General features: G+C 47.2%; 1 protein-coding gene across 1 annotated transcript in view; it reads right to left on the bottom strand.

The window, feature by feature from the left end:
- Nucleotides 1–25745, bottom strand: part of LOC116958301 (solute carrier family 2, facilitated glucose transporter member 1-like) — an 84162-nt gene extending 58417 nt beyond the window's left edge. Inside the window, exon 1 of the mRNA XM_076056406.1 lies at nucleotides 21380–25745. The gene's annotated coding sequence lies outside the window, so the exon portion shown is untranslated. The remainder of the gene's footprint in view (nucleotides 1–21379) is intronic.
- Between the last annotated feature and the right edge of the window lie 240 nt (nucleotides 25746–25985).

The raw sequence follows: 25985 nt of genomic DNA, 5'->3' as shown, positions 1-25985 counted from the left end.
GAACACCTCCTCTGTCAGCCAGGGTCTCTGGGGAGGTCTGGACCGCGTACCCAAAGCAGCCATTGCAGCTGCATGAGTCACAGTCCTAAACCTCGCCCATTTACCCTCGACATCAGGAGGAGTTGGGGACGATGCCAACCTCAGCCGCAGGCGATGATGAAATTCTTGCTTGCAACTTTCATCAGATAACAGAGACCAGGCGACTTTTGGTTGGAATGGGGTCCTGGGTGTACACCCACCACCGGAGCGGAAGAATGGCAGGCGCATCTTACAGATGACAAAATGACTCACTCATATACACACCCACACACACACTCACACACTCATACACTCACTCACTCATACACTCACTCACACACTCACTCATACACTCACTCACTCATACACTCACTCATACAGACACACTCATACACTCACTCACTCACTCATACACTCACTCACTCATACACTCACTCATACACTCACTCATACACTCACTCATACACTCACTCATACACTCATTCATTCACTCAAACACTCACTCACTCATTCACTCACTCACTCATACACTCACTCACACACTCACTCACACACACACACTCACACAGTCATTCACACACTCACTCACTCACACACTCACACACTCACTCACTCAAACACTCATACACTCACTCATACACTCACACACTCATACACACACCCACACACTCACTCACACACTCATACCGGCGAAGATGTTCTATTAGGGGGGTCCACGTTTCGCAAGCGTAGAGAAGGGAGGGAATGACCGTGGCCGAGAAGACCTGAAGCTTCGTGCGGAGCGACAGACCAGGTAGCTTCCACACAGCGTTACGCAACCGATGAAAAGATATTGCCGCTAGACTGTTTCGGAGTGAGACCTCCGCTGTTAAACTGGAGCCCGTCATAAGCACACTGCCCAGGTATGGGAAACTCTCCACTCTCTCCACAACTGCCCCATCACCGATTGGGAGTTGTGGGGGTGGAGTGTCTGATGGTACAAAATACCCAGGCAGGTGCTTAGTTTTGGTGGGGCTGATGGTAAGGCCCCATCTCTTAGTGGCACGCTCCAGTCTCAGCAGCAGCGTCTCCAACTCCTCCTCAGCATGAGCAACTATTACCAAATCATCGGCATACATAACGTGGTAGAGCAATAGGGAGCCATCCCTTGATCGCACCCGGGCATCGATCAGCCTCCCATTATATCTGTACCATATGGAGATTCCCCCGGTACAGCTATTGAAGGCTTCAGGAACTACGTGGTCAAAATAGATGTTAAATAATGTGGGAGCCAGAGGACATCCCTGTCGCACCCCAAGGTGTACAGGGAATGGCTCTGACTCCCGGCCACCTAGTTTTACCCGGGCCCGCTCACCCTCATGAAGGTCCTTAATGATCGTGAGCAGAGGGTCAGGGACTCCGAAAGCACGAAGAACGACCCAGAGCCCAGGCCTACTGATGGTATCATAGGCCTTGACCAGGTCAATAAAGCAGAGATGTAAGTCTTGTTGGAATTCCCTACACCTCTGCTGTAGCAGACGGACAGAAAATATGGCATCTGTGCAGAACCGCCCTTTCCTGAAACCGCATTGGGGCTCCGCAAGCCTCTCCTCAGCGTGCCTGGCAAGGCGATGTTGAATAATCCTTGCCAGGACCTTTCCCGGCACACTGAAGAGTGAGATGCCCCTGTAGTTATTACAGTCTGTGCGGTCCCCCTTCCTAAAGAGGGGGACCACCAGGGCATCCTTCCAATCCTGCGGAACCCGTCCAGTGGTCCAGACTGTTGTTATGATGTCATATAGGGCAGTCTGTGCACAAACGCCACCCTCCCTCAGCATTTCGCTTGGGAGATCATCTCTGCCCGCTGCCTTTCCTGGTCTCAGACTCCGGATCGCCTTCAGTACTTCCTCAACAGATGGCACCTCAGCCAGCCACTCACAGGGGGTGACTTCTTCCAATATTTGAGGCACCGCAGCCTCAGCAGGGTCATCCTCACTTTGTGCCACGATGTTTTCCTGGCTGAGGGATTTCCCCTCCCCCAGGACCTCACAGAAATGCTCAGCAAATCTGCAAACCTGTTCCTGGGGGTCGGAGATTGGATCACCGTTTTTTCCCCTAATGATGGTAATAGATGTGGCGCTGCAGGTTACTTTTTTGATGGAGTTAAATAGAGATTTGTGATCACGGGCCACTGAGGCAGACTCCATCTCCTCAGCAACCCGCGACCACCACCCATCCTTGCAGTGCCTCACGGCTCTCCGAACCTCCGAGCGAAGGCTGCGGTAAGCCTCCTCATTCTCTGACGTGGGATTCTGTAGCCGATGACAGTGGGCCTGTCGCTTTTTCTCAACTATCCTGAACACCTCCTCTGTCAGCCAGGGTCTCTGGGGAGGTCTGGACCGCGTACCCAAAGCAGCCATTGCAGCTGCATGAGTCACAGTCCTAAACCTTGCCCATTTACCCTCGACATCAGGAGGAGTTGGGGACGATGCCAACCTCAGCCGCAGGCGATGATGAAATTCTTGCTTGCAACTTTCATCAGATAACAGAGACCAGGCCACTTTTGGTTGGAATGGGGTCCTGGGTGTACACCCACCACCGGAGCGGAAGAATGGCAGGCGCATCTTACAGATGACAAAATGACTCACTCATATACACACCCACACACACACTCACACACTCATACACTCACTCACTCATACACTCACTCACACACTCACTCATACACTCACTCACTCATACACTCATACACTCACACACTCATACACTCACTCATACACACACACTCATACACTCACTCATACACTCACTCACTCATACACTCACTCACTCATACACTCACTCACTCATACACTCACTCATACACTCACTCACACACTCACTCATACACTCACTCACTCACACACACACACCCATACACTCACTCACACGCTCACTCATACACTCACTCACTCATACACTAACTCACCCACTCACTCACTCACCCACTCACTCACACATTCACTCATACACTCACTCACACACACACACTCATACACTCACTCACACACTCACTCACACACTCACTCACACACTCACACGCTCACTCACACAGTCACTCACATACTCACTCACACGCTCACTCACACACACACACTCATACACTCACTCACACACTCACTCACACACTCACCCACTCACACACCCACTCACTGACTCACTCACCCACTCACTCACTCACCCACTCACTCTCCCACTCACTCACCCACTCACTCACTCACCCACTCACTCACTCACCCATTCACTCACTCACCCACTCACTCACCCACTCACTCACCCACTCACCCACTCACTCACTCACCCACTCACTCACACACTCATTCACCCACTCACCCACTCACCCACTCACTCACTCACTCACCCACTCACTCACTAACCCACACACTCACACACGCACTCACACTCACCCACTCACTCACACACTCACTCACTCATACACTCACTCACCCACTGACCCACTCACTCACCCATACACTCACCCACTCACTCACTCACCCACTCACTCACCCACTCTCCCACCCACTCACCCACTCACTCACTCAACCACTCACTCACTCACCCACTCACTCACTCACCCACTCACTCACCCACTCACTCACTCACCCACTTCAAGTTGTTCATGTTTCGCTACATTCGCTTGTGCCTCAAAACGTGCGGAAAGTTCCCTCGCTTCCAAGTTCTCCCCACAGGCTTGGCTCGTCGCGACAAAGGGACTTTGACATTATGGGACCTCCTTTTGCCAGTAACGAGATACAGTAATAGGTTTTACCCCTTTTAACTGGCACGAAAAAAACTGACACCTTTATTCAAGGCATCGTGTTTGCAATAACCACAACACAAGCGGTCAAAATGCAAACAAAAAGAGACAACTCTGATAATAATAATTATATTGGCACTGTCCTTGAATTTGATTGGTCCACACCAGAGACGGCTTTTCTTAGAGCCCTTTAGTCTCTCCACTGGTGTTGGACCAGAAGACGCCACAAGGCGTACAACTCAAAAACAGCGCACCATCAGAGTTATTGAGGGCTCGGGGTGAGCATTTACATTATGAGACCTCCTTTGCCAGTAACGAGATATAGGAATAGGTTTTTACCCTTTTAACTGGCACAAAAAAACTGACACCTTCATTCAAAGGCATCGTGTTTGCAATAACCACAACACAAGCGGTCAAAATCCAAACAAAAAGAGACAACTCTGATAATAATAATATTGGTACTGTCCTTGAAATTTGATTGGTCCACACCAGAGAGACGGCTTTTCTTAGAGCCCCTTTAGTCTCTCCACTGGTGATGGACCAGATGGCACCACAAGGCGTACAACTCAAAAACAGCGCACCATCAGAGTATTGAGGGCTCGGGGTGAGCATTTACACTATGAGACCTCCTTTGCCAGTAACGAGATATAGGAATAGGTTTTACCCCTTTTAACTGGCACAAAAAACTGACACCTTTATTCAAGGCATCGTGTTTGCAATAACCACAACACAAGCGGTCAAAATGCAAACAAAAAGCGACAACTCTGATAATAATGATATGCACCGTCCTTGAATTTTGATTGGTCCACACCAGAGAGACGGCTTTTCTTAGAGCCCCTTTAGTCTCTCCACTGGTGATGGACCAGATGACACCACAAGGTGTACAACTCAGCGCACCATCAGAGTTATTGAGGGCTCGGGGTGAGCCTTTACATTATGAGACCTCCTTTGCCAGTAACAAGATATAGTAATAGGTTTTTACCCTTTTAACTGGCACAAAAAAACTGACACCTTTATTCAAGGCATCGTGTTTGCTATAACCACAACACAAGCAGTCAAAATGCAACACGTTGTGGTTATTGCAGACACGATGGCTTGTATGAAGGTGTCAGTTTTTGTGCCAGTTAAAAGGGTAAAAACCTATTCCTATATCTCGTTACTGGCAAAGGAGGTCTCATAATGTAAAGGCTCACCCCGAGCACCTCAATAACTCTGATAGTGCGCTGTTTTTGAGTTGTACGCCTTTTGGCGACTTCTGGTCCAACACCAGTGGAGAGACTAAAGGGGCTCTAAGAAAAGCCGTCTCTCTGGTGTGGACCAATCAAATTCAAGGACAGTGCCAGTATTATTATCATTGTTATCAGAGTTGTCTCTTTTTGTTTGCATTTTGACTGCTTGTGTTGTGGTTATTGCAGACACGATGCCTTGAATAAAGGTGTCAGTTTTTGTGCCAGTTAAAAGGGTAAAAACCTATTGCTATATCTTGTTACTGGCAAAGGAGGTATAATAATGTAAAGGCTCACCCCGAGCCCTCAATAACTCTGATGGTGCGCTGAGTTGTACGCCTTGTGGCGTCTTCTGGTCCAACACCAGTGGAGAGACTAAAGGGCTCTAAGAAAAGCCGTCTCTGGTGTGGACCAATCAAATTCAAGGGCGGTGCCAGTATTATTATTAATATTATTATTATCAGAGTTGTCTCTTTTTGTTTGCATTTTTGACTGCTTTGTGTTGTGGTTATTGCAGACACGATGCCCTTGAATAAAGGTGTCAGTTTTTTGTGTGCCAGTTAAAAGGGGTAAAAAACCTATTACTACAAAGGGACTTTCCACTTTCGATTTAAACCCTCCGCGTGGCCGCAGCCTGCAGCGGATCCATCCTCTTGGCTCTATCGGTAAAGTCACCGCCTTCGTAGGAGGGGAAACATTTCGATGATAAAAACGACAACTAGTACACAATGAAATTCTCACGACGTTTCGGGGGACACGACTCAATCGGCCGTCCTCAGGTCGAGGGATCAGCAGGACCAGGAGGAGCAGGAGCAGGAGGAGGAGGAGGGAGTTGCCACCCTTGTGACAAATGAGTTTACGTATCAGCAGAGGCCCCCTTAGAAACGCCGATGGCTAATGCCGATATGGGGTTCGTCACTGGCTTTGTGGGAATGTGCAGGCGGTGGGTGGGTGGGTGGGGGGTAGGTGTCAATGTGTAACCCCTCGTTAAGCTGAATAAACAGCGGTGCCTCTACTCCACCGTGCCCCGTGAAACCCGCTACAACTCCGGCGCCTGTAGCTGGAGGAACTGTGGACAGAGTGGAGTTAGGCTGTTGGCCTAGGGGGTTGTCACAGCGTGTGTACGGGTGAAGGGGACGTTACCCCGTCCAGTGTAACCCCCTGTGAAGCTGAATAAACAGCGGTGCCTCTACTCCACCGTGTCCCGTGGAATCCGCTACAACTCCAGCGCCTGTAGCTGGAGGAACTGTGGACACAGTGGGGTTAGGCTGTTGGCCTAGGGGGTTGTCACAGCGTGTGTACGGGTGAAGGGGACGTCACCCCCTCCAGTGTAACCCCCTCGCCAAGCTGAATAAACAGCGGTGCCTCTACTCCACTGTGTCCCGAGGAACCCGCTACAACTCGAGCGCCTGTAGCTGGAGGAACTGTGGACACAGTGGGGTTAGGCTGTTGGCCTAGGGGGTTGTCACAGCGTGTGTACGGGTGAAGGGGACGTTACCGCGTCTCAGTGTAACCCCCTGTGAAGCTGAATAAACAGCGGTGCCTCTACTCCACCGTGTCCCGTGGAACCCGCTACAACTCCAGCGCCTGTAGCTGGAGGAACTGGGGTCACAGGAGTTAGGCTGTTGGCCTAGGGGGTTGTACCAGCGTGTGTACGGGTGAAGGGGACGTTACCCCCTTCCAGTGTAACCCCCTCGCCAAGCTGAACAAACAGCGGTGCCTCTACTCCACCGTGTCCCGTGAAGCCCGCTACAACTCCAGCGCCTGTAGCTGGAGGAACTGGGGTCACAGTGGGGTTAGGCTGTTGGCCTAGGGGGTTGTACCAGCGTGTGTACGGGTGAAGGGGACGTCACCCCCCTCCAGTGTAACCCCCTCGCCAAGCTGAATAAACAGCGGTGCCTCTACTCCACCGTGTCCCGTGAAGCCCGCTACAACTCCAGCGCCTGTAGCTGGAGGTACTGTGGACACAGTGGGGTTAGGCTGTTGGCCTAGGGGGTTGTCACAGCGTGTGTACGGGTGAAGGGGACGTTACCGCGTCTCAGTGTAACCCCCTGTGAAGCTGAATAAACAGCGGTGCCTCTACTCCACCGTGCCCCGTGAAGCCCGCTACAACTCCAGCGCCTGTAGCTGTAGGAACGGGGGACAGAGTGGGGTTAGGCTGTTGGCCTAGGGGGTTGTCACAGCGTGTGTACGGGTGAAGGGGACGTTACCCCCTTCCAGTGTAACCCCCTCGCCAAGCTGAACAAACAGCGGTGCCTCTACTCCACTGTGTCCCGTGGAACCCGCTACAACTCCAGCGCCTGTAGCTGGAGGAACTGTGGACAGAGTGGAGTTAGGCTGTTGGCCTAGGGGGTTGTACCAGCGTGTGTACGGGTGAAGGGGACGTTACCGCGTCTCAGTGTAACCCCTCGTTAAGCTGAATAAACAGCGTTGCCTCTACTCCACCGTGTCCCGTGGAACCCGCTACAACTCCAGCGCCTGTAGCTGGAGGAATTGTGGAGCGCAGTGTTGCGGGGCTTAAGTTGGCGGTGTCCACCTGACACTTTACTGATTCAACGGGTTTTAGGAATAGGTGTTTACCCTTTTAACTGGCACAAAAACTGACACCTTTATTCAAGGCATCGTGTTTGCAATGACCACAACACAAGCAGTCAAAATGCAAACAAAAAAGACAACTCTGATAATAATATTGGCACTGTCCTTGAATTTGATTGGTCCACACCAGAGACGGCTTTTCTTAGAGCCCCTTTAGTCTCTCCACTGGTGTTGGACCAGATGACGCCATAAGGCGTACAACTCAAAAACAGCGCACTATCAGAGTTATTGAGGGCTCGGGGTGAGCATTAACATTATGAGACCTCCTTTGCCAGAAACAAGATATAGGAATGAGGTTTTTACCCTTTTAACTGGCACAAAAACTGACACCTTTATTCAAGGCATCATGTTTGCAATGACCACAACCAATCAAATTCAAGGACAGTGCATATTATTATTATTATCAGAGTTGTCTTTTTTGTTTGGATTTGACTGCTTGTGTTGTGGTTATTGCAAACACGATGCCCTTGAATAAAGGTGTCAGTTTTTTGTGCCAGTTAAAAAGGGTAAAAACCTATTCCTATATCTTGTTACTGGCAAAGGAGGTCTCATAATGTTAATGTTCACCCCGAGCCCTCAATAACTCTGATGGTGCGCTGTTTTTGAGTTGTACGCCTTGTGGTGCCATCTGGTCCAACACCAGTGGAGAGACTAAAGGGGCTCTAAGAAAAGCCGTCTCTGGTGTGGACCAATCAAATTCAAGGACGGTGCCAATATTATTATTTAGAGTTGTCTCTTTTTGTTTGCATTTTGACTGCTTGTGTTGTGGTTATTGCAAACACGATGCCTTGAATAAAGGTGTCAGTTTTTGTTCTAGTTAAAAGGGTTAAACCTATTCCTATATCTTGTTTCTGGCAAAGGAGGTCTCATAATGTCAACGGGTTTTGTTATTTAAACACTTTTGATTATTTAAACATTTTTTTAAAATTATTATTTAAACACTTTTTCATTATTTAAACACTTTTTACTATTTGAATGCTTTTATTATTTAAACATTTTTTTTATAATTTAAACACTTTTTTTGCATTATTTAAACACTTTTTTTTCATTATTTAAACACTTTTTTAATTATTTAAACACTTTTTACTATTTGAATGCTTTTATTATTTAAACATTTTTTTTTAATCATTTAAACACTTTTTTTTCATTATTTAAACGCTTTTTTTTAATTATTTAAACACTTTTTTTTACACTATTTGAACGCTTTCCCTCCTGTCGTTGCCCTGGTCAAATGTTGCAATCAAAAAGCCAAGTCCACTTCCCGTTGCCCAAGCAATTCGAAATGTTGCACACGCAACACAGCCGAGCAGACTATGAGTTTGCCCGGAGCCAGAATCGGCATGAATTAATCAATGAATTGCCCCCTTTCAAGCGAATCGCATTTTACACGGACGCCTTATTATCGCCACGTTAATGTCAAAGGAAAAATTTGACATGATGCGTGTGTGTGTGTGTGTCTTGATTTAAAGCTTTCGTGACTGCAGGGATTCATATTCTTGGTTCTTTCGGTAAAGTCACCACCGCCGAGTAGATAGGGAAACAATAAAATAATAATAAAAATATAAAACAATAAAATTATTGTAAAACAATAAAATTATTATCCTTGGTTCTTTCGGTAAAGTCACCACCGCGTAGATAGGGAAACAATAAAATAATAAACAATATAAAACAATAAAATTATTGTAAAACAATAAAATTATTGTAAAACAATAAAATTATTATTCTTGGTTCTTTCGGTAAAGTCACCACCACGTAGATAGGGGAAACAATAAAATAATAAAAATATAAAACAATAAAATTATTATTCTTGGTTCTTTCGGTTAAAGTCACCACCACGTAGATAGGGAACCAATAAAATAATAAAAAAATAAAACAATAAAATTATTGTAAAACAATAAAATTATTATCCTTGTTTCTTTCGGTAAAGTCACCACCACGTAGAAGGGAAACAATAAAATAATAATACAAATATAAAACAATAAAATTATTTAAATTTTTGATTTAAAGCTTTCGTGACTGCAGTAATTCATATTCTTAGTTTTTTTCGGTAAAGTCACGTTGAAGAGAAACATGATGACCGTTTGAGTTATGGTCGAAACGTCGTGAGAATTTTTATTGTTTTATATATATTTTGTTATTTTGTTGTTTCTCTTCAACGTGACTTTACCGAAAAAACTAAGAATAATAATAAAATTATTGTAAAACAATACAATTATTATTCTTGGTTCTTTCGGTAAAGTCACCACCACTTAGAAGGGAAACAAAATAATAAAAATATAAAACAATAAAATTATTATATTCTTAGTTTTTTCGGTAAAGTCACGTTGAAGAGAAACAACAAAATAACAAAATATATATAAAACAATAAAAAATTCTCACGACGTTTCGACCATAACTCAAACGGTCATCATCAGGTGTGTCGGTTTGCATAAATTTATTTAGAAAACGGCATATTTATTTATTTATATATATAAAAATAACGTTTGCGTCACGCGCAACGATTGGCTGTTTGCCAGGACTAGTCCATCTATTTTTTGAAAAGAGGAGGGGGGAGACGAAATTTGTTTTTATGTATGCTGTCTGAAAGCCACTGTAAGCGTGAACAATCAATCAAGAACTGAAATGATTTATCAAATCTTTCCAATGATTGCTAAGATAGAATCCATCTTCTCGGTTGAAATTGTCTCTGTGTTTGTATATGTGGATAGCCTCATGAACGAATCTCTCATGGAAGCCAGATGGCTTACAAAGAACCTCCGTCTTAGAAAAGTCAATGGCATGTGAGCCTACTGAATTAGAACAATGATCTGCTACGGCCGAGGTGTTGGTCCTACCGTGTTTAAGGTCTGCTTTATGTTCACGAATGCGGTCCGAGATATGGCGTTTGGTTTCTCCAATGTAACTACTACCACAGAGGCAACTTAGTTTGTAGACACCAGGGTATTGTATGTCCGGAATCACATCTTTTACAGACGGAACCAGATCACGGATTTTATGTAATGTGTTGAAACGGACCTGGATCTTGTGTTTATTCAAGATTTTGGAGATCTTTTTTGTGATCCCAGCAATGTAGGGTAAAGTGATGGTTTTGAAAGGCTCCTCAAGAGGGTTCTTCTTCATGGTTTGAGTGATAGCTTTGCGGATTGTATAGTCGGAGTACCCATTAGCCCTAAGAGCTTGGTGTACGTGCTTGAGTTCACTGCTTATGTGTTCCTGGTCGGATATGCATTGGGCTCTATGATACAGAGTCTTGATGAGAGAATTCTTCTGTGATGGATGGTGGTGGGAATCCGGTTTCAGATAAGCATCCGTATGGGTAGCTTTCCTGTAGACAGAGTGGCTCATTGAACCATCAGGTCTCTTTTTAATTAGGACATCCAAAAAAGGTATCTTGCCATCTATTTCGACTTCCATGGTAAATCTGATGGCTGGGTGTATGGAATTGATGTGGTCGAAGAATTGGTCTAGAGCAGGCCGGCCATGTGGCCAGATGACAAAAGTGTCATCCACGTACCTCTTCCATAAGGTTGGGCGCAGAGTGGCAGTCTGGATGGCGTCAGTCTCAAATTTCTCCATGAAAATGTTAGCTATAACTGGAGAAAGGGGGGAGCCCATTGGGGTGCCCTCAGTTTGTTTGTAGAAAGTTCCATTCCAAGTGAAGTATGTATTGGTTAAACAGTGTCTCACCAGGGGGGGTACCTCAGTGTTTAGTCCTTGATGAACCAAGTCTTCAATGATTGCAATGGTGTCAGGTACAGGAACCTTGGTGAATAAGGAAACTACATCAAAACTGACAAGCAGGTCGTCTGGGGACAGGGAAATACCCTTGATTGTTGATACCAGGTGAGTAGAATTTTTGTACCGCAGAGGTGGTCTTTCCAGTGAAAGGACGCAGGATTTCAGACAAAAAACGAGCTAGTTTGTAGGTGAGCTGATAGTAGAGACTATGGGACGAAGAGGTGTATCAACTTTATGTATTTTTGGTAAGCCGTATAATCTTGGTGGCCTGGCAGCAGAAGGTTTCAACGAAAACTGTTTAGATTGATCAATTAATGCGGTTGAATCAGAAATTATTTTGTTGGGTTGTGTGACGAGGCTGTTGGTGGGATCTCTTTTTATTTTTGTATAACTACCATCGTCGAGTAATTCTTTAATTTTGTTGTTGTATTCTATTTTATCCATGATGGTGTCTACAAACTAAGTTGCCTCTGTGGTAGTAGTTACATTGGAGAAACCAAACGCCATATCTCGGACCGCATTCGTGAACATAAAGCAGACCTTAAACACGGTAGGACCAACACCTCGGCCGTAGCAGATCATTGTTCTAATTCAGTAGGCTCACATGCCATTGACTTTTCTAAGACGGAGGTTCTTTGTAAGCCATCTGGCTTCCATGAGAGATTCGTTCATGAGGCTATCCACATATACAAACACAGAGACAATTTCAACCGAGAAGATGGATTCTATCTTAGCAATCATTGGAAAGATTTGATAAATCATTTCAGTTCTTGATTGATTGTTCACGCTTACAGTGGCTTTCAGACAGCATACATAAAAACAAATTTCGTCTCCCCCCTCCTCTTTTCAAAAAATAGATGGACTAGTCCTGGCAAACAGCCAATCGTTGCGCGACGCAAACGTTATTTTTATATATATAAATAAATAAATATGCCGTTTTCTAAATAAATTTATGCAAACCGACACACCTGATGATGACCGTTTGAGTTATGGTCGAAACGTCGTGAGAATTTTTTTATTGTTTTATATATATTTTGTTATTTTGTTGTTTCTCTTCAACGTGACTTTACCGAAAAAACTAAGAATATGAATTACTGCAGTCACGAAAGCTTTAAATCAAAAAATAAAATTATTGTAAAAGAATACAATTATTATTCTTGGTTCTTTTGGTAAAGTCACCACCGCGTAGATAGGGGAAACAATAAAATAATAAAAATATAAAACAATAAAATTATTGTAAAACAATACAATTATTATTCTTGGTTCTTTCGGTAAAGTCACCACCGCGTAGATAGGGAAACAATAAAATAATAAACAATATAAAACAATAATATTATTGTAAAACAATAAAATTATTATTCTTGGTTCTTTCGGTAAAGTCACCACCACGTAGAAGGGAAACAAAGCACACCTGAAACACGGTAGGACATACACCTCGGCCGTGGCAGATCACCGTTATAATTCAGTAGGCTCACACGACATTGACTACTCCAAGATGGAGGTTCTCTGCAAGCCATCTGGCTACCATGAGAGATTCGTTCATGAGGCTATCCACACATACAAAACACAGAGACGATTTCAACGGAGAAGATGGATTCTGGGCTTAGCAATCATTGGAAGGATTTGATAAACTATTTCGGGTCTTAATTGATTGTTCACGCTTACGGTTCCCATGAGAGATTCGTTCATGAGGCTATCCACCATATACAAACACAGAGACAATTTCAACCGAGAAGATGGATTCTGGCTTAGCAATCATTGGAAGGATTTGATAAACCATTTCGGGTCTTAATTGATTGTTCACGCTTACGGCTAAAGGCTATCCACCATATACAAACACAGAGACGATTTCAACGGAGAAGATGGATTCTGGGCTTAGCAATAATTGGAAGGATTTGATAAACCATTTCGGGTCTTAATTGATTGTTCACGCTTACGGTTACCATGAGAGATTTGTTCATGAGGCTATCCACACATACAAACACAGAGACACTTTCAACGGAGAAGATGGATTCTGGCTTAGCAATCATTGGAAGGATTTGATAAACCATTTCGGGTCTTAATTGACTGTTCACGCTTACGGTTACCATGAGAGATTCGTTCACGAGGCTATCCACATATACAAACACAGAGACAATTTCAACGGAGAAGATGGATTCTGGCTTAGCAATCATTGGAAGGATTTGATAAACCATTTCGGGTCTTAATTGATTGTTCACGCTTACGGCTAAAGGCTATCCACATATACAAACACAGAGACACTTTCAACGGAGAAGATGGATTCTGGCTTAGCAATCATTGGAAAGATTTGATAAACCATTTCGGGTCTTAATTGATTGTTCACGCTTACGGCTACCATGAGAGATTCGTTCACGAGGCAAACCACACATACAAACACAGAGACAATTTCAACGGAGAAGATGGATTCTGGCTTAGCAATCATTGGAAGGATTTGATAAACCATTTCGGGTCTTAATTGATTGTTCACGCTTACGGCTAAAGGCTATCCACCATATACAAACACAGAGACAATTTCAACGGAGAAGATGGATTCTGGCTTAGCAATCATTGGAAGGATTTGATCAACCATTTCGGGTCTTAATTGATTGTTCACGCTTACGGTTACCATGAGAGATTCGCTCATGAGGCTATCCACACATACAAACACAGAGACACTTTCAACGGAGAAGATGGATTCTGGCTTAGCAATCATTGGAAGGATTTGATAAACCATTTCAGGTCTTACTTGATTGTTCACGCTTACGGTGGCTTTCAGACCGCATCCATTATTTTCGTCTCCCCCCTCCTCTTTACCGAACATAGATGGACTATGTCCATCTACTTACCAGACTGTGCACCATGCAAACATTATTAAAATACAATTTTGTGCTTTTTTTAGGGGGGGGGAGCTCAATAATGTATTTATTTTGCACGTCGAGTGAGCTGTGGTTAGCGCGCTGTCTGTGTGTATCTGTGTGTGTGTCTATCTGTGTGTGTCTGTGTGTGTATGTGTATGTGTGTTTGTGTGTCTGTGTGTGTGTCTGTGTCTGGCAAAACAACCCCCTAGCTCCTCGCGGTGCCACACGGGCAACTCTGTCGTGGACAGTGCTGTGGGGGGAGGGCCAATCTTGATTGGCTCCTCCCCTCATGGCATATGTGTCCACCACAGGGGCTAAACGGGGGCTCTGGACGGGTGCGAGGGGCTGGTAACCCCTCCACCTTCAATTAATTACCACTAAACCACGAGTTAAACTGAAATATGTAACTAATAAGCTTGTGCCGGAGGCCCCGGGGGGACAGGCGTCTATGACGTCTCCTGGCCAAACCCCAATTGGCGGAGCCATGAGATTGAATCTCTACCCTCGGGGCTCCTCCAGAAACAACGAAAAGCCACTACGGGTGGCCACGTGGAATGTTCGAACGCTCACTGCGGAGGAGAGGCTGCCACTCCTCTGTCGGGAGCTGGACCGGTACCGTCTGGATCTGTGTGGCATTCAGGAGGTCCGGTGGACCGGCTCTGGCTTCTGCCACCATGAGGGGTGGACAGTCCTCTACTCGGGGCAGCAGACTGTCAAACAACAGGGTGTGGCTCTTCTTTTGAACAAAAGAATGAAGGCGGCGTGGGAGCGTGGCGGTGAGATGTGCAAAGCTGTAAGTCCCAGGCTACTTTGGGCTCGCCTTCCCATCAACCGGAGGCGAGGAATGGTGGTCGTGGTTACTTATGCCCCCACCGAAGATGAACATCCGTGGAGGGATGCAGGCAAAGCCGATGAGTCAGATGCCTTCTATGACCTCCTGTCACAGGTGCTGGCTAAAGTGGCCCCTCGGGATAGAGTCATCATGTTGGGTGACTTCAATGCCCGAGTTGGGCATGATACTGGCACCTGGTCTGGAGTGATTGGAGGGCATGGGCCAGATCAGCTCAATAACAACGGTAGGAGGCTGCTTGATTTTTGTGCAGCCCATGGGCTTGTAATTACCAACACGCTGTTCTGGCATCGGCGCATCCACACAACATCATGGATGCATGCCGGGTCCAAGCAAGAACATCTGCTGGACTACATAGTGACGGACCAGCGGATGCGAGCCCATATCCCTGACACCAGGACCTGCCGTGGAGCTGATCTGCCCTCTGACCATCGACTAGTCATCTGTAAGATGCGCCTGCCATTCTTCCACTCCGGTGGTGGGTGTACACCCAGGACCCCATTCCAACCTAAAGTGGCCTGGTCTCAGTTATCTGATGAAAGTTGCAAGCGATAATTTCATCATCGCTTGCGGCTGGGATTGGCATCGTCCCCGACTCCTCCTGATGTCGAGGGTAAATGGGCGAGGTTTAGGACTGTGACTCATGCAGCTGCAATGGCTGCTTTGGGTACGCGGTCCAGCCCTTCCCAGAGACCCTGGCTGACAGAGGAGGTGTTCAGGATGGTTGAGAAAAAGCGACAGGCCCACTGTCATCGGCTACAGAATCCCACGTCAGAGAATGAGGAGGCTTACCGCAGCCTTCGCTCGGAGGTTCGGAGAGCCGTGAGGCGCTGCAAGGATGGGTGGCGGTCGCGGGTTGCTGAGGAGATGGAGTCTGCCTCAGTGGCCCGTGATCACAAATCTCTATTTAACTCCATCAAAAAAGTAACCTGCAGCGCTACACCTATTACCATTAGGGGAAAAAACGGTGATCCAATCTCCGACTCCCAGGAACAGGTTTGCAGATTTGCTGAGCATTTCTGTGAGGTCCTGGGGGAAGGAAAATCCCTCAGCCAGGAAAACATCGTGGCACAAAGTGAGGATGACCCTGCTGAGGCTGCGGTGCCTCAAATATTGGAAGAAGTCACCCCCTGTGAGTGGCTGGCTGAGGTGCCATCTGCTGAGGAAGTACTGAAGGCGATCCGGAGTCTGAGACCAGGAATGGCAGTGGGCAGAGATGATCTCCCAAGCGAAATGCTGAGGGAGGGTGGCATTTGTGTACAGACTGCCTTATATGACATCATAACAACAGTCTGGACCACTGGACGGGTTCCGCAGGATTGGAAGGATGCCCTGGTGGTCCCCTTTTTTAAGAAGGGGGACCGCACAGACTGTAACAACTACAGGGGCATCTCACTCCTCAGAGTGCCGGGAAAGGTCCTGGCAAGGATTATTCAACATCGCCTTGCCAGGCACGCTGAGGAGAGGCTTGTGGAGCCCCAATGCGGTTTCAGGAAAGGGCGGTCCTGCACAGATGCCATATTTTCTGTCCGTCTGCTACAGCAGAGGTGGAGGGAATTCCAACAAGACCTACATCTCTGCTTTATTGACCTGGTCAAGGCCTATGATACCATCAGTAGGCCTGGGCTCTGGGTTGTTCTTCGTGCTTTTGGAGTCCCTGACCCTCTGCTCACGATCATTAAGGACCTTCATGATGGTGAGCGGGCCCGGGTAAAACTACGTGGCCGGGAGTCAGAGCCATTCCCTGTTCACCTTGGGGTGCGACAGGGATGTTCTCTGGTTTCCACATTATTTAACATCTATCTTGACCACGTAGTTCGTGAAACCTTTAATAGCTGTACCGGGGGAAACTCCATATGGTACAGATATAATGGGAGGCTGATCGACGCCCGGGTGCGGTCAAGGGATGGCTCCCTATTGCTCAACCACGTTATGTATGCTGATGATTTGGTAATAGCTGCTCATTCAGAGGAGGAGTTGGAGACGCTGCTGCTGAGACTGGAGCGTGCCACTAAGAGGTGGGGCCTTACCATCAGCCCCACCAAAACTAAGCACCTGCCTGGGTATTTTGTACCATCGGACACTCCACCCCACAACTCCCAATTGGTGATGGGGCAGTTGTGGAGAGAGTGGAGTGTTTCCCATACCTGGGCAGTGTGCTTATGACTGGCTCCAGTTTAACAGCAGAGGTCTCACTCCGAATCAGTCGAGCGGCAATATCTTTTCATCGGTTGCGTAACGCTGTGTGGAAGCTACCTGGTCTGTCGCTCCGCACTAAGCTTCAGGTCTTCTCGGCCACGGTCATTCCCTCCCTTCTCTACGCTTGCAAAACGTGGACCCCCCTAAGGGAACATCTTCGCAGGTTAGAAACATTTAGGCTGGCCTGCCTACGATTGTGTGAGGAGCTCACAAATCCTTGAAAGATCTGGGCAAGGTCCCATCGGTGAGCTCCTCCGGCGGGGAAGGCTGCGATGGCTGGGTCATGTAGCCCGCATGCCCAGCCACCGCATGCCGAAACAGCTTTTGTTTGGCCGGATTGAGGGGGCTAAGCGGGCGCGGCACGGGCTAGAGAAGAGATGGAGTGATGTGGTACAGGAGGACGTGGAGCTGAGTGGACTTGCCGATGACCGGTACCAGCGGTGTCAAGATCGGCCTCTGTGGAGGAGGCTCGTGAAGGACGCTACTGGGCAGTTGGAGGTAGTCGCCCTCCAACAACAACGGAGGGCGGAGGAGCGACGCTCACAACAACGAGCGGAGCGCCGGGTGGCTAAAGCACAGCAGGTTGGCACAGTAGGGGGCACAGGTGGTGCATCAGCCAGTCATCTCAGTCAGTCGACCCGTGGCACCTGGGTCTGCCCCGTGACCTCCTGCCAGCGGGCGTTCGACACTTCACGTGGCCTCAGGGTGCACATAGCCTGGCACAAGCGTCGTGGTGACGTCACCGCCACTTAGTGGCGAATGGCGGTTGTTGTTGTGTGTGCGTGTGTCTGTGTGTGTCTCAGTGTGTCTGTGTGTGTGTATCTGTGTATCTGTGTGTCTGTGTGTGTCTGTGTGTGTGTGTCTGTGTGTGTGTCTCTGTGTGTGTGGAAGCGTATCGCATTGTAGTGTAGTGGCTAGCGCGCTGTCTGTGTGTGTATCTGTGTGTCTGTGTGTGTGTGTATGTGTGTGTGTATGTGTGTGTGTCTGTGTGTGTCTGTGTCACTGTGTGTGTTTGTGTGTTGTGGGGAGCGGTAGTGTAGTGGTTAGCGCTACGCTGCGCTATGAACCTGGCGACCCGGGTTCGATTCCCGCTCACGGCCAACACCAGTGACGATTATCTGAACCGGTCCCGGGCCTCCCCTAGGTCGACTCAGCCTCAAATGAGTACCTGGTGTAGCTGTGTAGTAAACATTGCTACTGGGGAGACAAAGGCGGTCGGGCGTGGTGCTGGCCACCCACCCCCTCATGTACCGTTCCGGCCTTCATAGGTGCTCGCTAACAGCACTTGCCCCAACAGTCTGTTAAGGCTACACGGGGGATCTTTGTGTGGGCGTGTAACGCATTGTAGTGAAGTGCTTAGCGCGCTGTCTGTGTGGGTGTGTGGGGGTGTGTGTGTCTGTGTGTGTCTGTGTGTGTGTCTGTGTGTGTCTGTGTGTGTGTCTGTGTGTGTCTGTGTGTGTGTCTGTGTGTGTGTCTGTGTGTGTGTCTGTGTGTGTGTCTGTGTGTGTGTGTGGGGTCTGCCCCTACAGCCTGCTAGAGGCTACCCGGGGGATCTTTGTCTGTGTTTAGGTGCTGCTACTCGCTGACAGCACTTGCCCCTACAGCCTGCTAGAGGCTACACGGGGGATCTTTGTCTGTGTGTAGGTGCTGCTACTCGCTAACAGCACTTGCCCCTACCGTCTATTAAGGCTACACGGGGGATCTTTGTCTGTGTGTAGGTGCTGCTACTCGCTAACAGCACTTGCCCCTACAGCCTGCTAGAGGCTACACGGGGGATCTTTGTCTGTGTGTAGGTGCTGCTACTCGCTACTACTGACAGCACTTGCCCCTACAGCCTGCTAGAGGCTACCTGGGGGATCTTTGTCTGTGTGTAGGTGCTGCTACTACTGACAGCACTTGCCCCTACAGCCTGCTAGAGGCTACCTGGGGGATCTTTGTCTGTGTGTAGGTGCTGCTACTCGCTACTACTGACAGCACTTGCCCCTACAGCCTGCTAGAGGCTACCTGGGGGATCTTTGTCTGTGTGTAGGTGCTGCTACTACTGACAGCACTTGCCCCTACAGCCTGCTAGAGGCTACCTGGGGGATCTTTGTCTGTGCAGTTTCCAACACGCTGTGACTTCTTTCGCAGCGTACGGAGCCATCCGACAGTCGCGTACCCAGAGGGACTTTGTGAGTACTTTGTGAGTACCTTGTGAGTACTTTGTGAGTACTTTGTGAGTACTACAACAGCTACTTTGTGAGTACTTTGTGAGTACTACAACAGCTACTTTGTGAGTACTTTGTGAGTACCTTGTGAGTACTTTTTGAGTACCACAACAGCTACTTTGTGAGTACCTTGTGAGTACTTTGTGAGTACCACAGCAGCTATTTTGTGAGTACTTTGTGAGTACTTTGTGAGCACCACAACAGCTACTTTGTGAGTACTTTGTGAGTACTTTGTTGAGTACCACAACAGCAACTTTGTGAGTACTTTGTTGAGTACCACAGCAGCTACTTTGTGAGTACTTTGTGAGTACCTTGTGAGTACTTTGTGAGTACTTTGTGAGTACCACAACAGCTACTTTGTGAGTACTTTGTGAGTACTTTGTCAATACCACAACAGCTACTTTGTGACTACTTCGTGAGTACTTTGTGAGTACTTTGTGAGTACTACAACAGCTACTTTGTGAGTACTTTGTGAGTACTTTGTGAGTACCACAACAGCTATTTTGTGACTACTTTGTGACTACTTTGTGAGTACCTTGTGAGTACTACAACAGCTATTTTGTGACTACTTTGTGAGTACTTTGTGAGTACTACAACAGCTATTTTGTGACTACTTTGTGAGTACTTTGTGAGTACTTTGTTGAGTACCACAACAGCTATTTTGTGACTACTTTGTGAGTACTTTGTGAGTACTACAACAGCTACTTTGTGAGTACTTTGTGAGTACTACAGCAGCTGCTGTGGTACTTTGTGAGTACCTTGTGAGTACTTTGTGAGTACTGTGTGAGTACCACAGCAGCTACTTTGTGAGTACTTTGTGAGTACCTTGTGAGTACCTTGTGAGTACTTTGTGAGTACTTTGTGAGTGAAACGACAGCTGCTGAGTCTGTGGCTTTGAGGAGTCTCTGATTGGCTGCTCTGTCTACCTGGAGCTGGTTACAGCCCGTGGCGTTGTGGTGGTTGGTGGTGGTAGTGGTTGGTGGTAGTAGTGGTGGTAGTTGGTGGTGGTAGTGGTGGTGGTGGTTGGTGGTGGTGGTGGTGGTTGGTGGTGGTGGTGGTTGGTGGTGGTTGGTGGTGGTGGTGGTTGGTAGTGGTGGTGGTTGGTGGTGGTAGTTGGTGGTGGTTGTGGTGGTTGGTGGTGGTGGTGGTAGTTGTTGCTGGTGGTAGTTGGTAGCGGTGGTTGTGGTGGTAGTTGGTGGTAGTTGTGGTGGTAGTTGTTGCTGGTGGTAGTTGGTTGTGGTAGTGGTGGTAGTGGTGGTGGTTGTGGTGGTAGTTGTTGCTGGTGGTAGTTGGTAGCGGTGGTTGTGGTGGTAGTTGGTGGTGGTTGTGGTGGTAGTTGTTGCTGGTGGTAGTTTGTAGCGGTGGTAGTGGTGGTAGCTGGTGGTGGTAGTTGGTAGCGGTGGTAGTGGTGGTAGTTGGTGGTGGTAGTTGGTGGTGGTTGTGGTGGTAGTTATTGCTGGTGGTAGTTGGTAGCGGTGGTAGTGGTAGTAGTGGTGGTGGTAGTTGGTAGCGGTGGTAGTGGTGGTAGTTGGTGGTGGTTGTGGTGGTAGTTATTGCTGGTGGTATTGGTGGTGGTAGTTGGTGGTGGTAGTGGTGGTGGTAGTTGGTAGCGGTGGTAGTGGTGATAGTTGTTGCTGGTGGTAGTTGGTAGCGGTGGTTGTGGTGGTAGCTGGTGGTGGTAGTGGTGGTAGTTGGTGGTGGTAGTGGTGGTGGTAGTTGGTGGTGGTGGTAGGGTAGTTGGTGGTGGTTGTGGTGGTAGTTATTGCTGGTGGTAGTTGGTAGCGGTGGTAGTGGTGGTAGCTGGTGGTGGTTGTGGTGGTAGTTATTGCTGGTGGTAGTTGGTAGCGGTGGTAGTTATTGTGGTGGTAGCTGGTGGTGTTTTTTGGTCACGTGCGGTACTCAAGTGCGGGTACCTGGCTCCGACCATCCACCTCCACCCGTGCCCTAGCGGGTGGTACGGGTCCCAACGTGAGCCCCCAGCGAGATGGTGACCGCACTCTGGTTCTGGTACCGGTCCACGGAGGTCTTGCCCTTGGCAATGAATCCACGGGAACTCTTCAACGCGGGGTCACGGGGTACTTGTGTTTAGATATCACCGGGTTCCGTATGAAGACCCCCGTATCAGCCCAGGTACTTGCACGGTGACCTGTCCAAGCTCCTGGTCCCGGATGAAGACCACCGTATCAGCCCAGGTACTTGCACGGTGAACTGTTCAAGCTCCTGATCCCGGATGAAGTCCTCCGTATCAGCCCAGGTACTTTGCACGGTGACCTGTTCAAGCTCCTGGTTCCAGATGAAGACCACCGTATCAGCCCAGGTACTTGCACGGTGACCTGTTCAAGCTCCTGATCCTGGATGAAGACCACCGTATCAGCCCAGATACTTTGCACGGTGACCTGTACAAGCTCCTGGTCCCGAATGAAGACCACCGTATCAGCCCAGGTACTTTGCACGGTGAGCTGCCCAAGCTCCTGGTCCCGGATGAAGTCCCCGTATCAGCCCAGGTACTTGCACGGTGACCTGTCCAAGCTCCTGGTTCCGGATGAAGTCCTCCGTATCAGCCCAGGTACTTACACGGTGACCTGTTCAAGCTCCTGATCCCGGATGAAGACCACCGTATCAGCCCAGGTACTTGCACGGTGACCTGTCCAAGCTCCTGATCCCGGATGAAGACCACCGTATCAGCCCAGGTACTTGCACGGTGACCTGTCCAAGCTCCTGGTTCCAGATGAAGACCACCGTATCAGCCCAGGTACTTGCACGGTGACCTGTTCAAGCTCCTGATCCCGGATGAAGACCCCCGTAACAGCCCAGGTACTATGCACGGTGACCTGTCCAAGCTCCTGGTTCCAGATGAAGTCCACCGTATCAGCCCAGGTACTTGCACGGTGACCTGTCCAAGCTCCTGATCCCGGATGAAGACCCCCGTATCAGCCCAGGTACTTGCACGGTGACCTGTCCAAGCTCCTGGTTCCGGATGAAGACCCCCGTATCAGCCCAGGTACTTGCACGGCGACCTGTCCAAGCTCCTGATCCCGGATGAAGACCCGCGTATCAGCCCAGGTACTTGCACGGTGACCTGTCCAAGCTCCTGGTCCCGGATGAAGACCACCGTATCAGCCCAGGTACTTACACGGTGACCTGTTCAAGTCCCCCAACCCGCCCCTACCGCTACCTACTGCTATGATACAAGGCTATTGTTGTTGTTATTGTTATTTACTGGCTATAGTACTGCTCCTACTGGCTATAGTACTACTGGTTATAGTACTACTCCTACTGGCTATAGTACTACTGGTTATAGCACTACTCCTACTGGCTATAGTGCTAGTCCTAGGCTATAGTACTGCTGGCTATAGTACTGTCCCTAGGCTATAGTACTAGTCCTACTGGCTATAGTACTACTCCTACTGGCTATAGTACTACTCCTGGCTATAGTACTAGTCCTAGCCTATAGTACTACTCCTGGCTATAGTACTAGTCCTACTGGCTATAGTACTACTGCTACTGGCTATAGTACTACTCCTGGCTATAGTACTACTCCTGGCTATAGTACTACTCCTACTGGCTATAGTACTACTCCTACTGGCTATAGTACTACTGGTTATAGTACTACTCCTACTGGCTATAGTACCACTGGTTATAGTACTACTCCTGGCTATAGTACTACTCCTACTGGCTATAGTACTAGTCCTAGCCTATAGTACTGCTGGCTATAGTACTAGTCCTAGCCTATAGTACTGCTGGCTATAGTACTAGTCCTAGCCTATAGTACTGGCCCTAGGCTATAGTACTACTCCTAGACTATAGTACTAGTCCTAGCCTATAGTACTGCTGGCTATAGTACTAGTCCTAGCCTATAGTACTGCTGGCTATAGTACTAGTCCTAGCCTATAGTACTAGTCTTAGGCTAGAGTACTCCTACTGGCTATAGTACTACTCCTGGCTATAGTACTACTGGTTATAGTACTACTAGCTATAGTACTACTACTACTATACTATAGTACTACTATACTATAGTACTACCATACTGTAGTACCCCTACTATCCTATAGTACCACTACTATAGTCTAGTAGTACTCCTACTATCCTATAGTACCACTCCTATAGTCTAGTAGTACTCCTACTATCCTATAGTACCACTACTATAGTCTAGTAGTACTCCTACTATCCTATAGTACCACTCCTATAGTCTAGTAGTACTCCGACTATACTAGAGTATTACTCCTATAGTCTAGTAGTACTCCGACTATCCTATAGTACCACTCCTATAGTCTAGTAGTACTCCTACTATCCTAGAGTATTACTCCTATAGTCTAGTAGTACTCCTACTATCCTATAGTACCACTCCTATAGTCTAGTAGTACTCCTACTATCCTAGAGTATTACTCCTATAGTCTAGTAATACTCCTACTATCCTAGAGTATTACTCCTATAGTCTAGTAATACTCCTACTATCCTATAATACCACTCCTATAGTCTAGTAATACTCCTACTATCCTAGAGTATTACTCCTATAGTCTAGTAATACTCCTACTATCCTATAATACCACTCCTATAGTCTAGTAATACTCCTACTATCCTAGAGTATTACTCCTATAGTCTAGTAGTACTCCTACTATCCTATAGTACCACTCCTATAGTCTAGTAATACTCCTACTATCCTAGAGTATTACTCCTATAGTCTAGTAGTACTCCTACTATCCTATAGTACCACTCCTATAGTCTAGTAGTACTCCTACTAATCCTATACTACCACTCCTATAGTCTAGTAGTACTCCTACTAACCCTATAGTACCACACCTATAGTCTAGTAGTACTCCTACTATCCTAGAGTATTACTCCTATAGTCTAGTAATACTCCTACTATCCTATAATACTACTCCTATAGTCTAGTAATACTCCTACTAACCCTATAGTACCACTCCTATAGTCTAGTAGTACTCCTACTATCCTAGAGTATTACTCCTATAGTCTAGTAATACTCCTACTATCCTATAATACCACTCCTATAGTCTAGTAGTACTCCTACTAACCCTATAGTACCACTCCTATAGTCTAGTAGTACTCCTACTATCCTAGAGTATTACTCCTATAGTCTAGTAGTACTCCTACTACCCTACAGTATTACTCCTATAGTCTAGTAGTACTCCGACTATCCTATAGTACCACTCCTATAGTCTAGTAGTACTCCTACTAATCCTATACTACCACTCCTATAGTCTAGTAGTACTCCTACTACCCTGTAGTACCACTCCTATAGTCTAGTAGTACTCCTACTATCCTAGAGTATTACTCCTATAGTCTAGTAGTACTCCTACTAACCCTATAGTACCACTCCTATAGTCTAGTAGAACTCCTACTATCCTAGAGTATTACTCCTATAGTCTAGTAGTACTCCTACTTTCCTAGAGTATTACTCCTATAGTCTAGTAATACTCCTACTATCCTATAGTACCACTCCTATAGTCTAGTAGTACTCCTACTAATCCTATACTACCACTCCTATAGTCTAGTAGTACTCCTACTACCCTACAGTATTACTCCTATAGTCTAGTAGTACTCCTACTATCCTAGAGTATTACTCCTATAGTCTAGTAATACTCCTACTATCCTAGAGTATTACTCCTATAGTCTAGTAATACTCCTACTATCCTATAATACCACTCCTATAGTCTAGTAGTACTCCTACTAACCCTATAGTACCACTCCTATAGTCTAGTAGTACTCCTACTTTCCTAGAGTATTACTCCTATAGTCTAGTAGTACTCCTACTACCCTAGAGTATTACTCCTATAGTCTAGTAGTACTCCGACTATCCTATAGTACCACTCCTATAGTCTAGTAGTACTCCTACTTTCCTAGAGTATTACTCCTATAGTCTAGTAGTACTCCGACTATACTAGAGTATTACTCCTATAGTCTAGTAGTACTCCGACTATCCTATAGTACCACTCCTATAGTCTAGTAGTACTCCTACTATCCTATAATACCACTCCTATAGTCTAGTAGTACTCCTACTATCCTAGAGTATTACTCCTATAGTCTAGTAATACTCCTACTACCCTAGAGTATTACTCCTATAGTCTAGTAGTACTCCGACTATCCTATAGTACCACTCCTATAGTCTAGTAGTACTCCTACTACCCTGTAGTACCACTCCTATAGTGTGGAAATCGTCGCGTGGAGCGGCGGGATCTGACTTTGACGGGAGTCTCATCATCACCTGAAGCAGCACAGCAGCGGCAGGCAGCGTTGGGGGCTCGCCCAGGCCGGTGGGGGGAGGGGTGGGGGGAGGGGTGGGGGGAGGGGTGGGGGGAGAGGTGGGGGGAGAGGTGGGGAGAAGTGGGGTTAGAGAAGTGGGAGGGGTTAGAGAGAGGTTGGAGGGGTTAAAGAGAAGTGGGAGTGGTTAGAGATAAGTGGGAGGGGTTAGACAGAGGTGGGAGGGGTTAGAGAGAAGTGGGAGGGGTTGGAGAGAGGTGGGAGGGGTTAGAGAGGAGGGAGCGGTTAGAGAGGTGGGAG

The sequence above is a fragment of the Petromyzon marinus genome, chromosome 75, assembly GCF_048934315.1.
Source record: "Petromyzon marinus isolate PM22_M1 ecotype Great Lakes invasive population chromosome 75, UKy_Petmar_22M1.pri1.0, whole genome shotgun sequence".
Classification (NCBI taxonomy): Eukaryota; Metazoa; Chordata; class Hyperoartia; order Petromyzontiformes; family Petromyzontidae; genus Petromyzon; species Petromyzon marinus.
This window is presented reverse-complemented; position numbering and strand designations above follow the sequence as displayed.